Source organism: Musca autumnalis, unplaced genomic scaffold (genome assembly GCF_047663935.1).
Source record: "Musca autumnalis isolate F117 unplaced genomic scaffold, ASM4766393v1 scaffold_1, whole genome shotgun sequence".
NCBI classification, from domain to species: Eukaryota; Metazoa; Arthropoda; class Insecta; order Diptera; family Muscidae; genus Musca; species Musca autumnalis.
In genome coordinates, this window is record NW_027411644.1 from 244,104,132 (window position 1) to 244,121,516 (window position 17,385).

Genomic DNA, 17,385 nt, shown 5'->3' on the forward strand with positions numbered 1-17,385 from the left:
ATTTCACTTGAATGGGGCAACCAATTTGGTCAAAACTTTGGATTTCCTAATACTTTATCAAAATTTAGTTTAACTTCTAAAATCGTCCATATTGGTCCTCCCTAAGGGTTCCTGCCTACAAAAGTTAACATTTGTGTCTTAGGGCAGTTAATTCCTAATCCACATTTTTGTCGGCAAGTTCAAATGTCCAAAAAGGGTAACAAAATTCTGAAGATACCTTAAATATACCTTAAATTCGATCTGTCCGGAGGTGAAAGTTTCACTTCACATTGGCTGAGGGTATATATCTGTCGGCAAAGCCGACTGACACTTTTTTACTTGTTTTATACAAACTAATGGCTATGGTAAGTGGTGTAAGGTATCGCATGGTCGGCCCCGTCCGGCTGTAGTCCTCTCTTAATTGTTTTATCTGCTCCGTTGTGTTGTGAGGACATTTTCTACATTTGAGGTTCGGTTTTTCGCTAAAAAAAGGCATCATTTCAAAAGCTGAAAAGCCAATTGATAATTCCCTTCGCCGAGATGAAATCATGATATTGATAGCGATCAGTAAAATTTTGCAACACTGTCAGTTCGTTTTGAAAAACATTACTCTCTGTAATAGAGGGTAATAAATGAAGTTAATCCATTGGGGGAATACTCCAGCTTAATCAACCAAAAATTATCAACAAAGGTCCACACTTTGCTAATAAGTTGTCCCCGATTGAAGACATTTTTAGATATATATTCTGACCTTATTTAGGCATTTGGTGTACCCGTGATCATAAAATGTCTCCAGCTAAGACCGGAAAGACAAATAGTTATTCAATTTTAGTTCAGAATATTTTATGGTAGAGGATATAAAAAATACGGACTGGTCGAACTAAACCATTTTTTACTGATTATAATAGGGGTTTGATTTTCGTATGATTTTTGTTTTGTATTCCTTAAGCTTATCTTTGTATGAATCCATTTTGGTAACTGGCATTAACGGCTTTTCGAGCTGCCCCAGAAGGAATGCCTTACATTTGCGTCGTAGCCAATAATGATGGTGTCGTGTGGTTGAATGACTATCATACATAGTACAACAGTACTGTCATAAGTAGTACTGTTGTACTGGTATAAATCCTCTTGAGCGGGCCATGTAGCGAGAAGCAATAAGGAACTGATTTCTGTTTTCAAGTGCACCCTTGCCACTGCGCTAAACTGAGGACATAAGAAAGTGTTTATGGTGTTTTTAAGAATTAGAAGCGATGTAAGCTTACTTAGGACCTGCTGGTTATCAGATAGAATTGCATAGCCTTAAATCTCAGTTTCGTTGGGCAATGACGTTGGGCAGGTACCTTCATAATTGTCGATGTTATCTTAATCGTCTACTCCATTCAAGACAGACAGGTATAGGATCTTGTCTTTGGCTTCCTTTAATTCCCTCTAATACGACCCTGTTACGAAGAGAACTAATCTCCTGCTATTGTTATTAGCCCATTGGAAAATCTTCCTTCGTTCCCGCCACGAATATCAGCAGCTCGGAGCGTTACACTCTATTTTGGGCAATCAAACTTTGGCACAAGGTCTTGTCGTAACTTCCTGGGCCGGGTTCAGCCTCAGGCCAACATCATCCGATGCATAGCTATGTTTCTTTTCAGTAATCCCTTTGTGAGCTCATACATGCATTTGATAACCCTTAAACCTCGATACACCCCCGCGTTTGTAAGAACATGTTCCACAATAAGTCCTAGCAACTTTGATTTTACTTTAAACCATTCTGCAGTCTTGATAGGGCACAGCTTCCCTTCTTGCCAATAACCACGGCAAACAATAAATTGTCCTTAACGACATCATTAAAACGCCGTTTGATTAAGATGACATTGAGGTGTTGTATTTAAATTTCTTATGCTTAGTGGTCTTCGTCCGGAAGCGTTAGCTTTTGGAAGTAGGTGGGACGTTGATTTGTCTGATTTTACCATTCTCATAATCCTCCTCAGCATAACTCCTTCATCACCTTAATCTGTCTTATTATTTTTAACAGCGGGCATTGTAAAATATCCTGTCCTTATACTTGATAAACTAACTATTTCCACTAACAAATTTCGTCATCATTCCTTCAAGAGTATGTCCCTGCACTGAAACAGTAAGTTTGGTACTTCACGTCCACCGTCCATGTGGTGAACATCTCGGCAGGTCCACACCTGACTGCTACTCCCACAAATTCCATGTACCATGTCATGTCATTAGAGCCAGTGTCAAGGGATATAGGTCTGTATTGAACAGACTAATAGAGTAGGAAAGCGAATCCCTCACATTCACTTCTGGGGCGATCCTTCCTCAGTAAGTTGTAACCATCACAACGCTGTAAGCTGCAGTTGTTGTTGAACTTGGTTGCCTGTATCGCCGCGAAAATGATATTCTTGCGAATCATGAAATCCTCCATTTCCTCGATCTTACCTCGTAGTCCATTCCAATTAAATTGCAAAAAAAGCATCTTCAGGGATTGGAACAAAAACGACTTGTGTTAAGTGCTGAGTGTGCGGAACCGTGGGGAATCGTGTATTCCGATGACGACGACTCACTGGGGGTCTTAGTCCCTCGCATGGGCAGTCGAGAACAACGCCGGAGATGCACTCACTCCTCACATCTATTGCATCTCACTGAAGTTTTAGTGTGGTGTATGCGGAGCTGCTCCCAACACAGAAAAAAACGATACAAATACAAACTTGTGTACACTTAGGTGGCAGCCCGGAACACAAGTGTTGTGTAGTTCCGGGTTAATTTGAATGTGTTGAATTGAATTTGAATCTTTGGTACCCAAGTGATTTGCAAGGCATAAACATTTCCCTGGTATTTGGTAGCACATATTGAGGATAAGTGAGATTTTCAATAAGGTCAGCAATTTGAGTGTTTCCTTGCTAAACGCTGCATTTACACGCTTTGAACTCTGGCTTCTTGCTGTATAGTACTGCACTTTTGTAGTAGATTAATACAGTTGGGGAAATCTACATTTAGTTTTCGGAACCATCAGCCACAATCATCCCATCTATCTACAATCATTCCGTCTTTTGCTAAATTATCATTATTTCCTTTTCAATAAATATTAGACGTTTTGAAATATTTTATTCATCTGGTGCAACAATGGGGCCCAAGATTAGACGAATAGTTGGAAAAGTAAAACTCAATCAAGACCGCTGCTTGTTATAAATAACTCTTCCCAGCAAAAAAAAATCTTCCCAAAAATATGGGTTTTTTAGTACTTTTGTGTAGTCGTAACTACTTACAAAACCCCCTACTAACCCATTATTTTAAAAAGTGCGATGAGCGTTGAACGCACTACCTTTTGATTCTGTAGCACACACACGCTCTGTGCTTACTTACATACTTAGCTGACCCATTACAGAACATTTGTTCTATAGGCCGAACTAAGAAAAGATCTCCATTTCTCCCGTCTATTGCTTCTCTTTCTAGCCTGCCAATTCTGCGTGCACCGCCAAGCGGCTCATATTTATACGCCTTTTTAGCGGGTTCATCATCGTTCATTCTTATGATATGGCCTAGCCAACGCAATCGTTGCATCTCAATACGTTTAACTATATTGATGTCGTTGTATAGCAGATACAGCTCGTGGTTCATGCGACGTCGGTATTCACCGTCAACGCAGATTGGTCCGTAGATCTTTCGAAGAATTTTTCTATCAAACACACCAAGCACTGCTTGTGCAAGTACCCAGGCTTCGGAACCATACATCAGCACGGGTAGTATCAGTGTTTTGTAAAGCGCTATTTTTGTTTGACGAGATGTGGCTTTGTTTTTAAACTGCTTACTTAATCCAAAGTAGCATCTGTAAGCCAATACAATTCTTCTTTTTATTTTACAACTGATGTCGAGGTGCCGAGGTAGACGAAGTCTTTTACTACCTCAAAATTATAGGAACAAACATCAACAGTTGGCCCGATCTCTATGGCCGCTTTGCGCGTCGACACCATCAACTTAGTCTTCCCGCCGTTTACCGGCAGACCCACTTTAGCAGATTCTCCTTCAACCTTCATAAAGGTATCTGTTACTTCTTTTACTGATCGTCTCATGATGTCTATACCATCAGCATAAGCAAGCAACATGTGGCTATTGGTGTAGATTGTGCCACTTCTTTTGACGTTTACCTCTCGAATAACCTTTTCCAGCAGAATGTTGAAGAGATCACACGAGAGGCTGTCTCCTTGCCTGAAACCTCTTTTGGTACCAAATTCTTCGGAGAGGTTCTTTCCTATTTTAACTAAAGATCACGTGTCAGTTAAAGTCATTTTACAAAGCCGAATGAGCTTTGCGGGGATACCAAATTGAGACATGGCCTGGAATACCTTTGAACGTAGCGGGCTGTCGAAGGCTGCTTTAAAATCGACAGAGAGGTGGTAGGTGTCGATCTGCATCTCTTGGGTCTTCTCCAGGATTTGCCGCAGGGTAAATATCTGGTCAATGGTGGACTTGCACGGTCTAAAGCCTCATTAGTATGGTCCAATTATTTCATTGACCATAGGTTTTAGTCGTTCGCTTAATATCCCTGACATTATATTGTAGGAAATAGGGAGAAGACTTATGCCACTGTAGTTGGAACATACAGTCTTATCTCCTTTCTTGTGACGCGATACAGGATGCTCAGGTTCCAATCGTCGGGTACTCGTTCTTCCTGCCAGATAGTACTAACTAGCTGATGAATACACCTTATCAGCGTGTCGCCTCCGGTTTTGAACAGCTCGGCTGGTAAGCCATCGGCTCCTGCTGCCTTATTATTCTTCGGCCGGTTTATTGCTGTCTTTACCTCATGTTGGCTGGGCGGTATACATTCAATACCATCTTCTGGGATTGGATCTGTGGTATCTTCGTCGTCTTCGCTGGATACCAACAGGTTTGAAAAATGCCATATCCTGAGCACACTATCTGTATCAGTTACCAAATTACCTTGCTGGTCTCTACAGGAGGAGGTGCCCGTACCAAAGCCATCAGTTTGATGCTTCACTCTTTGGTAGAATTTTCGAACTTCATTCTGGCTCCTGTACATCTCGATTTTTCACACTCCGCTTTTCCATCTCTCTCTTTTTCCTGTGGAAAAGACGTTTCTCCTCTCTCCTTTTCTCCCGATATCTGTCTCGTGCGCTACGCGTTGCTACGGATTGTAAAGTAGTCCTATATGCCGCATTTTTCTCTTCGGTAGCAGCACGACACTCCTGATCATACCATGGATTCCTTGGTGGAGGTCTCTGGTATCCAAGTATGAATTTTGCGGCTGTTTGCATGGAGTGGGCAATACTTTGCCATTGTGCTGATATGTTATCGGGATGAGGTATACTTTGATTAATCAATTGGGCTAGTTGAGTGGAATATGCTGTGGCTATCTGTTGTGATTGCAGCTTACCGATGTCTAACTTTCGTGTTGTGTCTGTTCGAACTTTGTTTGCTACGTTTAACCGGGTGCGTACCTTTGCTGCAACTAGGTAGTGCTCCGAGTCTATGTTTGCTCCTCGGAACGAGCGCACATCCAACACGCTCGATGAATGTCTTCCATCTATCACAACGTGATCAATTTGATTTCTTGTTTTCTGATCTGGAGACAGCCAGGTGCCCTTATGGATGTCGAGATGTTTAAATCTGGTGCTGCTAACTACCATGTTTTTGCCGTGGCGAAGTGGAGACTGAATTTTCCGACTGTTGGGCCAAAGATATTTTCCTTTCCAATTTTGGCATTCAAATCGCCTAGAATAATTTTAATGCCATGGGCAGGACAACGGTCATATGTTTCTTCTAAGCGCTCATAAAATATATCTTTGGTCTGTTCGTCCTTGTCTTCAGTGGGAGCATGAACGCAAATAAAGCTGATGTTGAAGAATTTTGCTTTTATTCGAATTGTGGCAAGTCTTTCATTCTCGAGTGTGAAGCTGGAGACCAGGTGTTTTAACCTCCGACTAACTACAAATCCGCAACCAAACTCATGCTTTATGTCATGGCAGCTATAATACAGTGCGTCACCTTTAGGTGTTGTTGTGAAGCCTTTCCCGTTCCATCGTATTTCCTGTATGGCAGTAATGTCGGCCTTGTACTTTTCAAGTACATCTGCCAATGCGTAAACTGCACCTTCTCTGTGCTACCGTACTCATAACTTGTAAGGACTAACATAAGTAGTTATTTGTGTTTACATTACTTTGTAATTGGTTACATAATGACTAACGAATCCGAATTTTTGCTGTGTTCGTATAAATTTGTCATTCCTGATACTACGTTTGTTTTCCGTTTGTAGCGTTTTGAAATAACAATTTACGACCATATTAAGTACATATATTCTTGATCAGGATACAATTCTATATTTTTGCACCCTAGTGTCAAGGCCACGTTTTGATATATCCCCAACATATCGGTACCTCCCAATTTTTGGTTTGTTGAGGATTTTAGGCGAACTTCCTGTAATTTGATGTTTAAGGTTCCCTTAAGTCAAAAAAATATCTACACCAAATATTGTCAACATTGGTGCATGTTTTGGTATAGCCCTCATATAACGGTACCTCCAGCTTTTTTGTATTTTAAGGATTTTAGCCATTTATTGTTGGACGGAAGTACCTGCAAGAATTTTCAACATTGGCCCATATTTTTGTAAAGCCCCCATATAACGGTACCTCCCGATTTTCGGTATTTTGAGGGTTTAAGTTGCATGTTTCTTCCGAACTACCTGTAATTTAACATTTATGGTACTAAGTGGTCACAAAATATCAACACCTAAAATTGTCAACATATCTAGGTCCATGTTTTTGTATAGACCCCACATAACGGTACCTCCCGATTTTCGGTATTTATAGGATTTAAGCTACCTTTTTTGACGGAAGTACCTGTAATTTGACGTTTAAGGTTCACAGTGGTCACAAAACTACAGTCCTAAAAATTGCCCATATAGGTCTATCGAACGGCATCTCTCGATTATAGGTATTCTGAGCATTTTAACTACTTTTTGACCGAACTAGCTGTTATTTGACATTTGAGGTTCAAAGTGGACACAAAACTTCTCCACCAAAAATTGTCAATTGTCAAGGGATTAGCTACATGTGTTGAGCGAACTATGTGTAATTTGACATTTGTGGTTCCCAGTGGTCACACAATTTTTCCACCAAAAATTGTAAACATAGGTCCACACTTTGATTTAGCTCCCATATAAAAGAGGCCCATGATTGAACTAACTGATATGTATTTTCTGGTGGAGGGTATAAAAAGTTCGGCCCGGCCGAACTTTATGCTTTTTACTCCTTAATATATTTAAAATTATCCTCACAGTGGAACCTACGAGAACAAAACCAGAAAAATAAAATTAACAGCTTTTAAAGTCTGTCCATCCATTACCATTCGCTTTGATATTCATATCAAATCATTAACTAATTGCTTTTAGTCTTCTATGACCAACAAACAAATCTAATTTAAGTGAATGAGTATTCCTAGCAGAATCAAGTGAAGACAAAAGTAGATGGGGCACTGATAGGAAGAAACGTTGTTGTTGTCCTTGTTAGCAAGCGCAATCATGACATACAAATATTCAATCATTTCAAATTAAGTAATTAATGGTCAAAACATTAGCCTCCAAACAATGCATACCAAACATCATTCATAAACCGAACACAGGACAAACGCCCACACTCGGAGTTATCAACCAACCACCAACACATGAAAGGACAATTCAACAATATCACCCCCACTCCACAACACACCTTGTATTCCTCTTCACCAAGGAAATCAAAGGAACTGTACAATATTGAATAAACCAGCAAAGGAAGCAACACATTTATCTGAAAACTGTCATCCCGTTCTACAAATCTCATCATTGAAAACCAGTGCATTTTAATACCAAATGAAATTTATTAACCACCACGACCACAGGCAACAATTATTGTTAGCAGCAGCATTTGACAGTCATACTCCTTCAGTTGTACTGGCTCAACTGCGCGAGAGTCCATAGATTAAACCACAAGAATTATAACAATTTTACACGTAATAGTGGCATAAGTCATTCCAATTCTACTCGACTTGATGCCATGCACACAGGCTACGCCACGACATACAATCTTTCTCCGGAGGCCATGACGACGACAGTCAGGAAGCTAACACAACCAACAACCAAACAAGTGATAATAATGGTCAAAAAGATATAGGAACACACAATTAGCAGCTCCACACCCCATGTCTTTCTGAGAGTATAAATGCATGTTCCAACATATGTCGTGAAAAGGAAAATAATGAGTATGGGACAAGGCCATAGGACCAGGGTTGCTATACACAAATACAAAGAGCAACGAACCACCACTTAGCATTTCATTTAAAATGCTCAAAAATATCCATTCAACGCCCACACACTCTAAAATGTTTTAGAAAATCATTAGGTTTAAGACATTTGTTTGTTTTTAATTTTCAACATGGGACTACTTTTTAACGACCGAACCACCATTAATGTTGACGTGTGGCTAACACGTTTATGCGTTTAGGAAAATGTTTACAAAGGATAAATATTTTCTAGAAGAGCGACTTGAATTTTAAATAAAGTAGAAGTTATGCATTGCTTTTAATCCGCTGAAATGGTGACAACTGACTAAATTGTCGAACGAAATAATAAGTCCAAGATCGCAAAGCATGATATAAAGTTCACTATTGCCTACAAAATAAAATAGAATACATCTTCTTTGACTTTTTAGAGAAATAATACTATGTTCATTAAACAAAATTAGAAGTTGGAGAGAACTGTTCTATTTACACGACCTTTTCAATTACTGTATTGTATATAGGTCATATTTTTAAGTATGACACTTTAATAGCTGCGGCCACGGATTTTTAAGGATGTATAAAACCATTTCTATCTTATTTTCTAGAATAACCATAGTGTTATTTTTGGAATTTGCAAACACTAACGTTCGATTAGTACATCTATGTATATTGTAAATTAGTGGGTATTTTGCGGCTTTATGTCAGTCTTTGATTCCGGACCGAGACTTAACTTATTATAAGACATCGGATTTTAGCATATTTTTATACCCTCTGCATTTATGCTAACGAGGGTATATACACTTTCATACGGGCTAAATGTGCCTCATCGAAATAATAGTTTTAGACCCCAAGTATGTTTGGACGAAATGTGTTTCAGACAATTTGGAGTTGATTAAGCCATGTCCGTCTGTCTGTCTTTCTGGCAGGAGCGCACGATAACTCTCGAACGGTTCAACAAATTAGGTCCAAAATTTGGCCTTCGTAATATTTAGTTTAAGTTCGAAGATGGGGTATATCGGTCCACTCCTTCCGGTACCTCCCCCACAAAAGTTCGAAAATGTTCGGAAATTTTGTGCGTACGATAACTCTTGAAGGGAGTAACCGATTTGGTCCATACTTTGCACATCGTGAAATTTCTTCCAGACTTAGATGAGGTTTCACTCTGTCCACTCAAATCTTCCCCACAAATTTTCGGAATAGTTCTCGAATCGCTTTGATTTTTGTTGTAACAACTTGTTTTCACTCCCCCCATACGATGGTACAAGTTTCATCAGGGGCAAGTCCATACTTCCTGAGAAAATAGCCTTTAAGGTGCAAAAAACCCAATGACACCGGGTGTAGTGGTTGGAGCGCAAGATAATTCTTGAACGGATCTACCGATTCGCTCCAAAATTAGGTCTTCGTAATATTTTGTTCAAATTTAGTTTCAGCTCGAAGAAAAGCCATATCGGTCCAATTCTTCAGGTACCTCCCCCACAAAGGTTCAAAAATATTCGGAAAAATTGTGCGCACGATAACTCTTGAAGGGAGTGACCGATTTGAACCATACTTTGCACATCCAAATATATCTACCAGATATTGATCAGGTTCGAATATGGTCTCAAGCTGTCCACTCCTTCTGGTAGCTCCCACACAAAATTTTGGATAAATTCACTTTAGGACCAGCCCTCGAATCACTTTGATTTTTGTTGAAGCAACTTGTATTGGCTGCTCAATTTTTTTTTTAATTCGTTTCTTTATTCATGTTAAAAACTTATTACATAGTGAAATGGTGCCCCGCGCCTTTAAGGCATTGTTGGGGCGAGCTGGCAATATTTACATACATACGTCTTAGAATTAAATAACAACTCATTTCTGATAAATAGTCTTCTAGACTAGATAATAAAAAAATAAAATGATCTTTCATTCTTGTCTTAAAAATCGATATTCTTTCGGAACTTTTAATAGCGATGCAGACTCGAAATGACTAAGCAGCGCATAGAGTATATTGGATGTTCAGAATACAATCGAATATAATCGATTGTATTCTGAACATCCAATATACTCTATGCGCTGCTTAGTCATTTCGAGTCTGCATCGCTTTACATTTAGATTTGAATTGTTTATCGTATTAAAGACAGATTGGTTTCTGGAAAATTCAATGCACGTGTGACTTAAATGTCGTATTGACTTATACATGTATAGGGATAGTTGGAGCTTCCATAAACCATGCACTGGCAAGATATTTTTACACACATCTGTATATAACGACAGCGTTGAATACGTGATTGGAAGATTATATACAATTTTTAATGCCTTATTCTGCGTTCTGTGAAGACTCTGAAGCTCAGCACTTCTGTTCCAACCATACACTATAGGTAAATAATTTAAATGGCTTTGCATCAGACTTTGGTAAATTAGTAGTTTGTTTTTGAATTAAACTTGTGTTTAAATTTGTACAGAACTCCAAGAGCTGGAGCTATTTTCCTTTGCACATGTTGAATATGTGTGTTCCAGTTCAAATTGTGCTGGAGGTGAACTCCTAAATAACACAAAGTGTCGCATTCAAAAATATGTCTTCCTTCAATTGCAACACAAAACGATGTATCGTTATTGGTACGATATGGTCGAAAACGTATAAGACGAGTTTTATCCGGATTTACCACTAACCTATTCAGGCGAGTATATTTAAGTATTGTAGCAGCGTCGTGTTCAATTTGGGACTGTAAAATTATTTCATGACGATATGGGTACAACAGGCAAATATCATCAGCATACATTATAATCTTGCCATAAAGGTTAAGTTTACTAATATCGTTAACATACAGAGAAAATAGGAGAGGTCCAAGGACACTTCCCTGTGGAACACCGTATTTGACATGACCTACGTCACTTTTAACGCCCATCAAATCAACATACTGCTTTCTCTCGTGGAGAAAACTCTGTATCAATTGTAGTGAATTATTTACAACGCCATAATATTTCAGTTTCTCCAGCAGTATACTGTGATCTACAAGATCAAAAGCTTTTAATAAGTCATAAAATACTCCTGAAACTCCTCCATTACCACCGTCTAGACCATCGCATATCTGATTCACCATATATACTAAAGCATCCTGAGTTCCACATTTTTCTCGAAAGCCAAATTGATACTTGCACAATTGATTAGTTCGTTCCAGGTAATCGACAATTGTTTATGCAATATTTTTTCCAATATTTTGTCTAATGTAGGCAATAATGCAATTGGTCGATATTTATCAACGGTACATGCTCTGGGCTCTTTTGGGATTGGGATAACTTTCGCTGTTTTAAGTACTTGCGGATAAACAGATGTGGCTATGATGTCATTAATCAAGTACGTAATCCTCGAAACAATTATATCCGAACAAGCTTTTAACGATTTAACAGATATACCATCATATCCTGGGCTTTTATTGAGTTCCATATTCCTTAAAGTGCTATCAATGTCCTCCTCATTAACACTCTTAAAACTAAAAACTTCTTCGCATTGAGACAAAGTTCCAAGTTTATTACAACAATCGTCGGGATGCCGAACAATATTTAAATTTGCTGCACTGCACTTTGGTATCATTTATCATATTTCCGTTTTCATCTTTAAGAATTATTTCAGATTTTGCAGACCTACCCAAGTGTTTATTCAAAAACTCCCAACTTTTCTTTGGGTTCTGCTGCAGAGTTTTTAGTGTATCACCATAAAAATTGTTCATGCAAATGTTGTTTGCTCTTCTTATAACTTTACCTATATTCCTTAAGATTTTATCAACATTGGAAAAGTGTCTACTCTTCCTTCGCTTGGCCAGTAGTTTCTTCTTGAGAATTATAAGTTTCTGAAGATTTTCATTAATCCACGGAGTCATTTCATTCCGTAATGCTGCAGGGCATGATTTCTCAATGGTTGTCTCTTCTATACAAGCAGATAGCGTGTTAACTAAAACTTCTACATCATAAGAAGGGTTACCAATACAGGTCATAGTTTTCATTTCAGATCTTATTTTTTCTCTTAAAAGATTGTAGTTACTGTGACGAATAAATTTATTTTTAACATCCAATCGATTCATCTTGGTAACTAATTTACAATATATTATATTGTGATCACTCAGCTTACATTCAATAGAATCTATTAGTAACATTTTTGGAATATCGCTGTAGATGTTGTCGATCGAGGTGCCACTAGATGGTCGACTTATCATCGAGTGGCAATTTTTGTAGTCAAAGTGGTTTAAAACGTTTAACAGACTCGCAGATAAATTGTTGTTAAGTACATCGATGTCAGAATCCCCAGCCATTACATGTGGATCACTAGCGCAATCCCGTAGTTCATTTTCAACAAAATTATAAAACTCATTCAAATCACATTTTTGCGAACGATAGAAAGTTGTAATTTTCAGTGACTTTCCCCTTATTTTTATGGTATTTAGAACTATTCGAATACTCTCAACATAGTTTTTGCTTTCTATTCTTTCCACCTCAAATTGTAATGGTTCTTTTATAAAAAACGACGTTCCACCATGGGAGTCAGTTCGGCAACAGTGAACTGCGCAGTGAATTACGACAGTAATAGTTTCTTCAGGGGCGTGTCCATCCTTTTTGAGAAAACAGCCCGAAAATATTCGCTAAACTGGTACGCGCGATATCTCATTAACGCTCCACACAGGCTGAGGATATATCTCTGTCGGCAAAGCCGACTGATACTTTTTTACTTGTTTATTTCTTATCCGATTGGAGTCCAATTTTGGATCTAGGCGTTTTGAGTGTCATATTTTCGATATTTAGGGTCATATCAAAAACATGCAAAAACCAGTACGGAAAGGATCAAAGTCGGGCGGGGCCGACTATATAATACCCTACACCACTGTGAATATGTAACATACGAGTATATATGGGAGCTAAATCCAAATCAGAACAGATTTTGATATCATTTTTCACATTTATTTGTAGACCAACTTCCGTCACATAGTCCAAATTTCATCAAAATTGCACATATATAGGGTTTTTCGTGCATCAAATACCTCAAATCGGTCGAAAATATATATGGGAGCTATATCCAAATCTGGACCGATTTCGATATAATTTGGCACACTTATTTCTAGACTAAATACCGTCGCTTATTCCAAATTTAATTGAAATTGGTCATATATAGCGTATTTCGTGCACCAAATTCCTTAAATCGGGCGAAAATATATATGGGGGCTATATCCAAATCTGAACCGATTTCTATATAATTTAGCACACTTCTTTGTAGACTAAATTCCGTCGCACATTCCAAATTTCATTGAAATCGGAAATATATAGCGTGTTTCATGCACAAAATGCCTTAAATCGGGCGAAGATATATATGGGGGCTTTATCCAAATCTGAACCGATTTTTACAAAAATAAATAGCGTTCGTCCTTTTGTCAAAAAAACTATCTTCCCCAATTTTCATGCGAATCGGACAATAAATGCTACCTGTAGTTTGTTTACAAAAATACATGGACAGACGGATAGACAGACGGACATGCGTAAATCGACTCAGAAAGTGATTCTATGTATATCCCTGAAAGGAACTATGGGTCTATCTCGTTTCCTTTTGCGTGTTACAAACTAATGCACAAAGACATAATACCCCTTAACACAAGGTGGTGTAGGGTATAAAAATTGTATTACTATACCCTACACCACACTTTCGTAAGAGGTCTCAATAACATAACTTACTTACTTACTTAGTTGGCCCATTACAGAACATTTGTTCCATATACCGAACTAAGAAATGATCTCCATTCCTCTCTGTTTTTCGCTTGACTTTTTGGAATACCGCGCCTTTCCATTTCTTCATCCACTTGTTTGCTCCATCGAAGCTTAGGCCTGCCGATTCTGCGTGCACCGCCATGTGGCATGTATTCATACGCCTTTTTAGCGGTTCATCATCGCTCATTCTCATGATATGGCCTAGCCAACGCAATCGTTGCATCTCGATACGTTTAACTATATTCATGTCTTTGTATAGCTGATATAGCTCGTGGTTCATACGACGTCGATATTCACCGTCAACGCAAATCGGCCCGTAGATCTTTCGAAGAATTTTCCTCTCAAACACACCAAGCACTGCCTTATCTGCTTGCGCAGGTACCCATGCTTCGGAGCCATACATTAGCACGGGTAGTATCAGCGTTTTGTATAGTGTTATTTTTGTATGACGAGATGTGGCTTTGTTTTTAAATTGCTTACTTAAACCAAAGTAGCATCTGTTGGCCAATACAATTCTTCTTCTTATTTCACAACTGATGTCGTTTGTTGTGTTTATGGCAGTGCCGAGGTAGACGAAGTCTTTAACTACCTCAAAATTGTAGGTACCAACTTCCACAGTTGGTCCGAGCTCTATGGACGCTTTGCGCGTCGACACCATCAATTTGGTCTTTTCGCCGTTTACCGCCAGACCCACTTTCGCAGATTCTGCTTCGACTTCCTAAAGGTATCAGTTACTTCCTTTACTGATCGTCCCATGATGTCTATGTCATCAGCATAGGCAAGTAACATGTGGCTATTGGTGTAAATTGTGCCATTTCTTTTGACATTTGCATCTCGTATTACCTTTTCCAGCAAAATGTTGAATAGGTCACACGAAAGGCTGTCTCCTTGCCTGAAACCTCTTTTGGTACAAAATTCTTCGGAGAGGTTCTTTCCAATTTTAACTGAGGACCCAGTATCAGTTAAAGTCATCTTACAAAGCCGGATGAGCTTTGCAGGGATACCAAATTCAGACATTGCTTTATAATCGACAAAAAGGTGAAAAAGGTGAGCATACAGTCTTATCTCCTTTCTTGTGGACGGGATATAGGATGCTCAGGTTCCAATCGTCGGGTACGCGTTCTTCCTGCCATATGGTGCTAACTAGCTGATGCATACACCTTATCAGCGCGTCGCCTCCGGTTTTAAACAGCTCGGCTGGTAAGCCATCGGCTCCTGCTGCTTTATTATTCTTCAGCCGGTTGTTTGCTGTTTTTACCTCATCTTGGCCGGGCGGTATACATTCTGTACCATCTTGTGGGATTGGATCTGTGGTATCATCGTCTTCGCTACTATTGGATACCAGCAGATTGGATAAATGTTCCTTCCATATCCTGAGCACGCTATCTGTATCTGTTACCAGATTACCTTGCTGGTCTCTACAGGGAGATGTGCCTGTACCAAAGCCATCTGTTTGATGTTTCACTCTTTGGTAGAATTTTCGGACTTCATTCTGGCTCCTGTACATCTCGATTTTTTCACACTCCCGCTTTTCCATTTCTCTCTTTTTCTTGCGGAAAAGACGTTTCTCTTCTCTCCTTTTCTGTCGATATCTATCTCGCGCGCTACGCGTTGCTACTGATTGTAAAGTAGCTCTTTATGCCGCATTTTTCTATTCGGTAGCAGCACGACACTCCTGGTCATACCATGAGTTCCTTTGTGGAGGTCTCTGGAATACAAGTATGGATTTTGCGGCTGTTTGGATGGAGTGGGCAATATGTTGCCATTGTGTTGTTATGTTATCGGGACAAGGAGTGCTCGCGTTAAGCAATTGGGCTAGTTGAGTGCTGCAACAAGGTAGTGGTCCGAATCAATGTTTGCGCCTCGGAACGATCGTACATCCAACACGCTGGATGAATGTCTTCCATCTATTACAACATAATCAATTTGATTACTTGTTCTTTGATCTAGAGACAGCCAGGTGCCCTTATGAATATCGAGATGATTAAATCTGGTACTGCTAAGTAACATGTTTTTGCAGCTGCAAAGTCTATCTATGTTGGGCCAAAGATATTCTCCTTTCCAATTTTGGCATTAAAATCGCCTAGAATGATTTTAATGCCATGGGCAGGGCAACGGTCATATGTTTCTTCTAAGCGCTCGTAAAATATATCTTTGGTCTGTTCGTCCTTTTCTTCAGTGGGAGCATGAGCACAAATAAAGCTGATGTTGAAGAATTTAGCTTTTATGCGAATTGCAGCAAGTCTTTCATTCACTGGGGTGAAGCTGGATACCAGATGTTTTAGTCTCCGACTAACTACGAATCCGCAACCAAACTCATGCTTTACGTCATGGCAGCTATAATACAGTGCGTCACCTTTAGGTGTTGTTGTGACGCATTTCCCAATCCATCGTATTTCCTGTATGGCAGTAATATCGGCCTTGTACTTTTCAAGTACGTCTGCCAATGCGAAGACTGCACCTTCTCTATAAAGAGTGCGAACATTCCAGGTGCAGATTCGCAGATCATGGTCCTTGAAACGTTTGCGGGGTTCGTCAACTTTAGAGGGGTTTGTTTTTCTTTTCTTTCGTTTTTTCATAGTAGGATGTTTTTTCTTGGGGAGGGTTACTAACCCGACGCCCAAACCCAAGTTTTTAACGTTCTTATGGGTGAACGCGCGGCACATGTTAGCTCACTACCTTTAACGGGTGTTAAAGGCAGTTCCCCAGGTGACACCACGGGGAGGTCAGTGTCCACTTGAGATGAAAGAGGGACCAAGATAAATCCTTGGCTTTGCCATGTTAAAGCCGGTCAAGACCGTTGCTTGGTATCATTCATCCCCTTCGTCACCCACTCAATAACACTCAATAACATAATAAACTGCTAAAAAATCGACGTTGAAGTTTCTTGATGATTTTTCCAAATTTAATTGTCAATTTTAAGATATTTATGACGATTTTCGGTCAAAAACTGTTTGCATATTTTTTGCATATTTTTTTGCATATTTTGCATATTTTTTGGCATATATTTTTCGTATTTTTTCCATATTTTTGAAACGCCTAGTTCCAAAATTTGAGTCCAATCGGATAAGAAATAAAAAAGATGCTTGCAATTTGAGATGGCGATCAGATAATATTTAGAGGGTTAAATGGACCACAACTTTTGTATGAAAATTGTGAACATTTTTAATATACAGCTTATATCTTTGTTCCTGAAAGACACATTCCTCCCTCGTAAGTTATATTTGGAAAACGATCACTTGACCTTTCCACTGATGTTAAATGTGTTGGTGTACATGATAAGGTAACAGAGTTACAGCCTAATATATCCAGTTTTTTGTTTGTAGTGTAATCATAAACACGCTAGAGGTCGAAATCACGAAATTTTGCACGAGGTAAGAGTTTAGGTTGAAGAAAATGCCTATA